Below are 11082 nucleotides of genomic sequence, written 5' to 3' on the forward strand. Positions count from 1 at the left end.
ATGGATCCCTCAACCAGTTCGAGTTCCTCGGATTCCGACAGCTATGCCGATATGGATTTCCACATGAGCTCCGAAAGCAGCGTGACCGGAATGAATCAACCAATTAGCCATCATCTATTCTGGATGAATTGGGGATGGGTTCGTAATCTACTTAACCATTGGAGACAAGAAGAAGGCGATCCCTTTCATCCACCACATTGCCCTCTTGGCAATGAACCTGAAGCACTTACCGGCGAACCTGTCCGAAACACCATTTTCTCTCTCATTTCCAGAGTATCTCGTCATGATTGTATACTACACCAAATTCTAGATCTTATTTATCCGCTCGCCCGAACCAACAATTACCCCGGTGTAATAGAAGAAGTCAACGAGCTTCGCGCTCGGGTAGTGGCTTTGGAGAATATGGTGCAAAGATTACAAACACCAGCAGCAGCACCAACAACATAACCTGTACCGCCATCAACAGTACCATTACCACCACCAACAACAACCGCATCGCAAACCTCAACTTCACAATCTGTCCCACGAGCATCGACATCATACGCCATGTAGATACCAAGGAATACCACAACGATGAAGTATTGATTCATAACTTCATTGGGGAAACATTCTACGGCGATTATGTAATTTCTAAAGTTTAGACATTATCTATCCTCGCCTTAACCATAAATCAAATGAGTTTAATTTAATATTAACTCATTAAATGAATATTACATCTGAAGAAATATACACATATATATTTCCATAAAGACTGTAATAAAATTCTTTTGTACAAAATATTAATTGTGAATTTTTTTTAACGGGTAGGTAATACCCGAGAGATATATAAATTCACAATTATTATGTTACATTCTTCGAATCTGATTCAGCAAATCATCCATTATACTCCCTACTTTCACAACAATATACATTCTTTTATAAAAATCAAAACAACCATACTCATTCAAAATCTAATTACATATTATGATTTTGAAATCTCATAATTCGATTCAAGATATAACCGAAATCGTCACTCTTAGATTCCTACATCTTTTAAAACTATACTTTGACTTCAAAACTGTCCTAGAACCTCATTTCTATTCATGGAACTCACAAAAATATTTATATCATTCTAAATCTTAGAACTTCATATGTATATTAACAATTACAATATGTGTTCAAACACTTCGAAATTCCTAAAGACATGCGAGATGATGATCCAACCACATATTACCCACTGTCATGCATCTGAAAAGCTCTCGAAACCAAAGTTATAGTTTAACACGTATCCATGTCAGATCCTTTGATATTTATTACCAAATATAATTTTTCAATCTCTTTCCAAAATAGACAGTTTTGTCACAGCTCCAGCAAATCACCTTCATTTGTTTATACGAATAAACCTTATTATAACAATTACCCCTTCATCATTGTTACCGGAGAACCTTTCATATCTCGCCACATTAGCAGTAAACTTATCAACAACTTCATTAACCTTCGACTTAAGCCTCTCCGAAAAGCCACTATATTTATTCATTAAAACCCCATCATGTACTCACCTACATCCTGTAACAATAATTGTCACACCAACTACTGGGAATTAGCAATCAGTATTTTGAATTTCGCGACAATTTTACGTCAAAAGTTATACATATAACGTCTATCTCCTAGACTTACATACTTCGAATGTGAATTTTCTGAAAAACATCCCAAACCATGAACTAGTTCTCCGAAATTGGAAAAATGCTGATGAAGCAGCAAAAACTGTAAACGACTTTAACCGTCAAAAGTTTGATGATAAAGAATAGTATGGTGGTAAAGTTGAGAAAAAGAGAAGGTTTGAAACTGGAAAACGGATTGAGCATACCATGAAGGAGGCTGTGGACAAATCACAAAGACTAAACCTGCCTTCAAAGGATCCAAATGATTCAGTGTCTACTGAAATCGTTAGCAAACAACTTACTTCTTATTCTAAACCTTCACAGATAAATCTTCTTCATCATCCATATTATCGTATCTTTTATTATAATATCTTCGATATTCCTGAAGATATTTTCACAACTATTCTTATCTGAAATCCTTTATCTCTTCGCAATATCTGCGTTACAACATAAAAAGAAACTGTGTTTGTTTCTAAATTCTAAAAAAAAAAAAAATTTGAATTTAAAATAGAAATGTTTTTGAAGTAGTGTTGGGAACTGAAGCATGAATTAGTATAATATAATGACACTTGATCAACGTGATTATATTACAGTAAGTCATGCTGAGTTTCTAATGGAACGTGATGATTCACAGAACATACTGTCATCATGTACTGTTTACACGACTCTTACATTCTACCCAATTTCCAAACATATTAAGAACATATCATCTTGATAGCTCTATATTTTCGGATATTCTGGTAATTTGCCAAATCAAGATTGTGCCATTACGATTTTCTTCTTGGAATATTAACTATGTTCATCCAAAAATTCATATCTACGAATTCTGGACCATTATCCGCTTGACTTAAGGTCGGAAAGAGAAAACGAAAGCATGAAGCTCCGAAATATAATGGAGAATATAAAGCCCGATAACAACCCCGAAATTACAAACCTTGTATATCAATGCGTATAGCAATATAAAGACACGGGAGAATGAAAAACACAATAACCCCAAGGTAATGGTAGAAGAAAATAACTTCCTCCGGTGGTAGATGAAAAAGAAGAATGACATATATGAAAGTTAAGAGTATATCAAGAATCAATACTGGATGAAGCATATTAACGAATGCTTTAAAGTATGAATTTGGGAGAAAGACTAGAAGGTGTGAGATGTGGAAATAAAGAAACGAAGGGGGTGGAATTTTAGTAAAATATCAGACAGAGAAATCGAGACAGATTATCGCATTTAATCAAAGAAGATCCTGATTTCCTTAATCGCCGAAGAACCAAATCTTATTGCAAAGATTTTCTTTAAATCCCATGAATTCCGAAAATCAATCATAACTACGTCATCGGTTAAAACGAATATACATTTACTCATTTCACTCTCTTGCGATAGCTTCACTTATACTCTTCGCGTAATCAAATTATTTTATCTATATTACTCAATGATGATAAAACTCTATTTATCAACTCATATTCATCATGAAAACATTTTTATAGTTAGCCATGACGACCTCGATCAAATTTCGGGATGAAATTTCTTTAACGGGTAGGTACTGTAACGACCCGGAAATTTCCGACCAAATTTAAACTTAACCTTTATATGTTTCCGACACGATAAGCAGAATTTGTAATGTTGAATCTTAAAATGTTTGGAACTACATTCATGTAATCAATTACCCTTTGACCGTGTTTGACGATTCACGAACAATTACGTGTATATAGATATGTATATATAATATATAATATTAACTGAAAACATTAACAAAGTATTAGATATATGATACTTTACATGAACACATTTGTTTCGATATATTTATCGACAGAATTAAGAGATAATATCAAATGATTGAATTATCAGATACATTATGATATGATTACGGGCCTATGTTATGAGGTCCACTGTGATTTAAGAAATCTATTCTTTTTGACAACTCATTACTTAACCAGTATGATAAAGATAACGATATTTATATTTTATTTTATTAAATATATATAACGATTTAAATTAATATTATATATTTTTATACGCATATTATACGTACATAGTTTTATACTTTTACTATACTTTAACTTTACCTTTACTTTACTTTTACTTTACTTTAACTTTAATAATTCATACTTTAATAATTCACTTTAATAATTCATACTTTAATAATTCACTTTAATAATTCATACTTTAATAATTCACTTTAATAATTCATACTTTAATAATTCACTTTAATAATTCATACTTTAATAATTCACTTTAATAATTCAAAAATCTATTATAAATAGAATTCAATAGGTTTCATTATTTCATAGAATCTTGAAAATATATTTCTCTAAACTCTCTCAATCGAATTACATATATATATATATATTTACTTAGTACTATTTCAAGATATTATTAGTATACATAAAATACTACGACGGAGTTATATTCAGACAATTTCAAAATAAGTTTTCAAATGGGATATAGCTAAGGAAATTATGGATTATAGCTATGAAGGTTATGGGTATTGATCGAGGGTATTGCTCGTGAGGTCAACCTAACGTTTATCATTTTCGTTGCGTCTACGTACTTTCCTGCAATATTGAATCACAATATTGATACGTGAGCATTCATATCTTATCTTTTATATATTAATAGTGTATCCCTGACTAGTGCTCGAGTATATATGATTATGCATGTTTGTATGCTTAGTTTCGTCGTTAAATAGTTTATGATAAATCACGAATTTGATACATATGCTACTGAGATAAGTTATATGATATGCATGTCGTTGAAAAGCTGAAGAAAAAAAAATTAATAACTTTTCATTTAGAAATCGTGTGGTTTCGATGAACGGATTAAAAGATATGGTCAACTGAATTATCATTAATTTTAATATTATTATTAAAACGATTATTATAATTGTTATCAGTTGATGTTATTACTAAAATTATCTTTATTACTAAAAATTAATATTTTTATTGAAACTATCATTTTATTATTTTTATCATTATTATTATTATCAATATTATTTTATCAAATAAATATGCGTACAAAGATATTTTTACCACACGTAATGTAATTACATTAATAATACATACCACTATATTTTTATGATATTAAGTGAATTTTATAAATTTTATTACTTGAGATATATAAAAGTATATTTTTATCATATATGAATTTTAATATAAATTTTTATTTATTAATAAATGACTTGTATTATTTAGTATAATAAGATCTGATAAATATATTTAAATATATAAAACTACTATATATAAGTTATATACTAAACATGTATAGATTTTGAAAGTCATTTTGGGTCAAGTTGACTTTTGTTGACTTTTGCATGTCGGTCTCGAGCATTAGGATTGTGATACACTACGACTTGACCTAAATTGTTAGACAGATATTGACCAACATATAAATATATATACTTAATATAGGTTCGTGAATCCGAGACAAACCCTGCACTTGTTCAGTGCCGTCATATACATAATTGCTACAAAATACAGTATTGTGAGTTTCATTTGCTCCCTTTTTATATATATTTTTGGGCTGAGAATACATGCGCTGATTTATAAATGTTTTACGAAATAGACACAAGTACTAAAACTAATTCTATGTGGGTTTAAACCAGAAATAAACCCTTAGCTTGGTAACATTAAACTACTTGTCTATGTACGGTAGGCGCGAATCCTAAAGATAGATCTATTGGGTCTGACAAACCCCATCCTGACTATGGGATGCTTTAGTACTTCGAGGTTATTTTAAACACACCTGATCTGGTGTACTTCAGAGGGTAAAACATGAACGTTAAAGCTTGTTACTGGGTGCCTACAACTTATAGAATACTTTTATACACTTGCGAGTGTACGGATATTTATAGAAACTGAAATCTTGTGGTCTATTACTATTACGGAAATGATGGATTATGATAAACTAATGAACTCACCAACCTTTTGGTTGACACTTTAAAGCATGTTTATTCTCAGGTATTAAAGAAATCTTCCGCTGTGCATTAGCTCATTTTAAGGATATTACTTGGAGTCATTCATGGCATATTTTGAAAGACGTTGCATTCGAGTCATTGAGTTCATCAAGATTATTATTAAGCCAATTATAGTTGGATGTATTATGAAATGGTGTGCATGCCGTCAACTTTCATTGTAAAGAAAGTTTGTCTTTTAAAAACGAATGTAATGTTTGTAAAATGTATCATATAGAGGTCAAATACCTCGCGATGTAATCAACTATTGTGAATCGTTTATAATGTATATGAACGGGTCCTTTCAGTTGGTATCAGAGCGGTGGTCTTAGCGAACTAGGTCTTGCATTAGTGTGTCTAACTGATAGTTGTTAAGATGCATTAGTGAGTCTGGACTTCGACCGTGTTTGCATGTCAAAATTTTTGCTTATCATTTTTAGTCGGAAATCATCTACTTACCATCCTTAGGAAATTACCTGCTTATCATTCTTAAGTCTAGACGCGTTTTTCTACATTTATTTCATAATAGTGTATAGACGAATTCTTATCTTAGCATATCTGTTACTGTGAACTTTGACTGACATCTTTCAAAGATTCCTCCGTAATTTATGGGATTTTGGTATTATATATACATATGTAAATTATGTATTGAAGAATACCAAATCTAAATTCTACAATCTATTTCATACCAAAAAAATTCTTTCCCTGACCATACAAGATGGATCCCTCAACCAGTTCGAGTTCCTCGGATTCCGACAGCTATGCCGATATGGATTTCCACATGAGCTCCGAAAGCAGCGTGACCGGAATGAATCAACCAATTAGCCATCATCTATTCTGGATGAATTGGGGATGGGTTCGTAATCTACTTAACCATTGGAGACAAGAAGAAGGCGATCCCGTTCATCCACCACATTGCCCTCTTGGCAATGAACCTGAAGCACTTACCGGCGAACCTGTCCGAAACACCATTTTCTCTCTCATTTCCAGAGTATCTCGTCATGATTGTATACTACACCAAATTCTAGATCTTATTTATCCGCTCGCCCGAACCGACAATTACCCCGGTGTAATAGAAGAAGTCAACGAGCTTCGCGCTCGGGTAGTGGCTTTTGTAGTGACCTGAACTTTTCCATGTTTATATATATTAATTGAGATTGATATTTACATGATTAAATGTTTTCAACATGTTAAGAAATCAAACTTGTTAAGACTTGATTAATTGAAATATGTTTCATATAGACAATTGACCACCCAAGTTGACCGGTGATTCAAGAACGTTAAAACTTGTAAAAACTATATGATGACATATATATGAATATATATATAGTTAACATGATACTATGATAAGTAAGCATATCATTAAGTATATTAACAAAGAACTACATATGTAAAAACAAGACTACTAACTTAATGATTTTTAAACGAGACATATATGTAACGATTATCGTTGTAAAGACATTTAATGTATATATATCTTATTAAGAGATATTCATACATGATAATATCATGATAATATAATAATTTAAAATCTCATTTGATATTATAAACATTGGGTTAACAACATTTAACAAGATCGTTAACCTAAAGGTTTCAAAACAACACTTACATGTAACGACTAACGATGACTTAACGACTCAGTTAAAATGTATATACATGTAGTGTTTTAATATGTATTTATACACTTTTGAAAGACTTCAATACACTTATCAAAATACTTCTACTTAACAAAAATGCTTACAATTACATCCTCGTCCAGTTTCATCAACAATTCTACTCGTATGCACCCGTATTCGTACTCGTACAATACACAGCTTTTAGATGTATGTACTATTGGTATATACACTCCAATGATCAGCTCTTAGCAGCCCATGTGAGTCACCTAACACATGTGGGAACCATCATTTGGCAACTAGCATGAAATATCTCATAAAATTACAAAAATATGAGTAATCATTCATGACTTATTTACATGAAAACAAAATTACATATCCTTTATATCTAATCCATACACCAACGACCAAAAACACCTACAAACACTTTCATTCTTCAATTTTCTTCATCTAATTGATCTCTCTCAAGTTCTATCTTCAAGTTCTAAGTGTTCTTCATAAATTCTACAAGTTCTAGTTACATAAAATCAAGAATACTTTCAAGTTTGCTAGCTCACTTCCAATCTTGTAAGGTGATCATCCAACCTCAAGAAATCTTTGTTTCTTACAGTAGGTTATCATTCTAATACAAGGTAATAATCATATTCAAACTTTGGTTCAATTTCTATAACTATAACAATCTTATTTCAAGTGATGATCTTACTTGAACTTGTTTCGTGTCATGATTCTGCTTCAAGAACTTCGATCCATCCAAGGATCCGTTGAAGCTAGATCCATTTTTCTCTTTTCCAGTAGGCTTATCCAAGGAACTTAAGGTAGTAATGATGTTCATAACATCATTCGATTCATACATATAAAGCTATCTTATTCGAAGGTTTAAACTTGTAATCACTAGAACATAGTTTAGTTAATTCTAAACTTGTTCGCAAACAAAAGTTAATCCTTCTAACTTGACTTTTAAAATCAACTAAACACATGTTCTATATCTATATGATATGCTAACTTAATGATTTAAAACCTGGAAACAAGAAAAATACCGTAAAACCGGATTTACGCCGTCGTAGTAACACCGCGGGCTGTTTTGGGTTAGTTAATTAAAAACTATGATAAACTTTGATTTAAAATTTGTTATTCTGAGAAAATGATTTTTATTATGAACATGAAACTATATCCAAAAATTATGGTTAAACTCAAAGTGGAAGTATGTTTTCTAAAATGGTCATCTAGACGTCGTTCTTTCGACTGAAATGACTACCTTTACAAAAACGACTTGTAACTTATTTTTCCGACTATAAACCTATACTTTTTCTATTTAGATTCATAAAATGGAGTTCAATATGAAACCATAGCAATTTGATTCACTCAAAACGGATTTAAAATGAAGAAGTTATGGGTAAAACAAGATTGGATAATTTTTCTCATTTTAGCTACGTGAAAATTGGTAACAAATCTATTCCAACCTTAACTTAATCAACTTGTATTGTATATTATATAATCTTGAGATACCATAGACACGTATACAATGTTTCGACCTATCATGTCGACACATCTATATATATTTCGGAACAACCATAGACACTCTATATGTGAATGTTGGAGTTAGCTATACAGGGTTGAGGTTGATTCCAAAATATATATAGTTTGAGTTGTGATCAATACTGAGATACGTATACACTGGGTCGTGGATTGATTCAAGATAATATTTATCGATTTATTTCTGTACATCTAACTGTGGACAACTAGTTGTAGGTTACTAACGAGGACAGCTGACTTAATAAACTTAAAACATCAAAATATATTAAAAATGTTGTAAATATATTTTGAACATACTTTGATATATATGTATATATTGTTATAGGTTCGTGAATCAACCAGTGGCCAAGTCTTACTTCCCGACGAAGTAAAAATCTGTGAAAGTGAGTTATAGTCCCACTTTTAAAATCTAATATTTTTGGGATGAGAATACATGCAGGTTTTGTAAATGATTTACAAAATAGACACAAGAACGTGAAACTACATTCTATGGTTGAATTATCGAAATCGAATATGCCCCTTTTTATTAAGTCTGGTAATCTAAGAATTAGGGAACAGACACCCTAATTGACGCGAATCCTAAAGATAGATCTATTGGGCCTAACAAACCCCATCCAAAGTACCGGATGCTTTAGTACTTCGAAATTTATATCATATCCGAAGGGTGTCCCGGAATGATGGGGATATTCTTATATATGCATCTTGTTATTGTCGGTTACCAGGTGTTCACCATATGAATGATTTTTATCTCTATGTATGGGATGTGTATTGAAATATGAAATCTTGTGGTCTATTATTATGATTTGATATATATAGGTTAAACCTATAACTCACCAACATTTTTGTTGACGTTTTAAGCATGTTTATTCTCAGGTGATTTTTAAGAGCTTCCGCTGTCGCATACTTAAATAAGGACGATATTTGGAGTCCATGCTTGTATGATATTGTGAAAAAACTGCATTCAAGAAACTTATTTTGTTGTAACGTATTTGTATTGTAAACCATTATGTAATGGTCGTGTGTAAACAGGATATTTTAGATTATCATTATTTGATAATCTACGTAAAGCTTTTTAAAACCTTTATCTATGAAATAAAGGTTATGGTTTGTTTTAAAAATGAATGCAGTCTTTGAAAAACGTCTCATATAGAGGTCAAAACCTCGCAACGAAATCAATTAATATGGAACGTTTTTAATCAATAAGAACGGGACATTTCAGTTGGTATCCGAGCGTTGGTCTTAGAGAACCATAATTTTGCATTAGTGTGTCTTATCGAGTTTGTTAGGATGCATTAGTGAGTCTGGACTTCGACCGTGTTTACTTGAAAAATGATTGCTTAACAAATTTTGTTGGAAACTATATATTTTTAACATGTGAATATTATGTGATATATTAATCTCTTAACGCGTTTGATATTATGTGATAGATGTCTACCTCTAGAACAAGTCCCATTGACTCACCTAATAATAATGAAGAGTCAAATGTAAATTGGAATGATTCGTGGACTGATTCACAAGTTCCCGAAGAGGAACCGGAAGAAGAGTCGGAACCGGAAGAAGAATCGGAACCGGAAGAAGAATCGGAACCGGATGAAGAAATAGAACCGGTGGGGGAAATAATAAAACGGTTAAGTAAAAGAAAATCCTCAACCAACCGACCAAGGTTAATTATGGTCAATGGTGTTTCCGCCAAGGAAGCAAAATATTGGGAGGATTACCAATTCTCCGATGAATCGGATTCCGACGAGAATTCCGATGATGTTATAGAAATTACCCCAACTGAATTTAAAAAGGCAAAAGAAAATAATAAGGGAAAGGGCATAAAAATAGAGAAATCTAATTCCAACCCCGATGAACTTTATATGTATCGTCAACCCCCGAAGTCCTTAAGTTGTAACAATGACCCGGGAACCTCTAAACCACCAGGTTTTTCTAAACCAATGTGGATCACGACGGCTCGTATTAGGGGAACATCATATATCCCTAGAAACTTGGCAAAACGAACCAAAACCGAAGAAGAAGAAACAAGCGAGTCGGAATAAGATAGTTGTATTCGTATGGTGTAATATATGTAATATAGTGTGCTTATGCTTTATGATATATGTAAAAAATTGCTTGTATTAATAAGTATTTTTTTTTATGAATCTAACTCTTGTCTATTTTACAGTATAAAAATACAAAATGGATAGACAACCCAATATTTTAAGAGACCTACCCGGAGACATGATTGATGAAATCTTGTCTAGAGTCGGTCAGAATTCTTCGGCACAACTATTTAAGGCGAGATCAGTTTGTAAGACATTCGAAGAACATTCCAAGAATGCCTTGGTTTATAAAAGGCTTTCGTTC

This window comes from Rutidosis leptorrhynchoides, chromosome 3 (genome assembly GCF_046630445.1).
Source record: "Rutidosis leptorrhynchoides isolate AG116_Rl617_1_P2 chromosome 3, CSIRO_AGI_Rlap_v1, whole genome shotgun sequence".
Taxonomy (NCBI): Eukaryota; Viridiplantae; Streptophyta; class Magnoliopsida; order Asterales; family Asteraceae; genus Rutidosis; species Rutidosis leptorrhynchoides.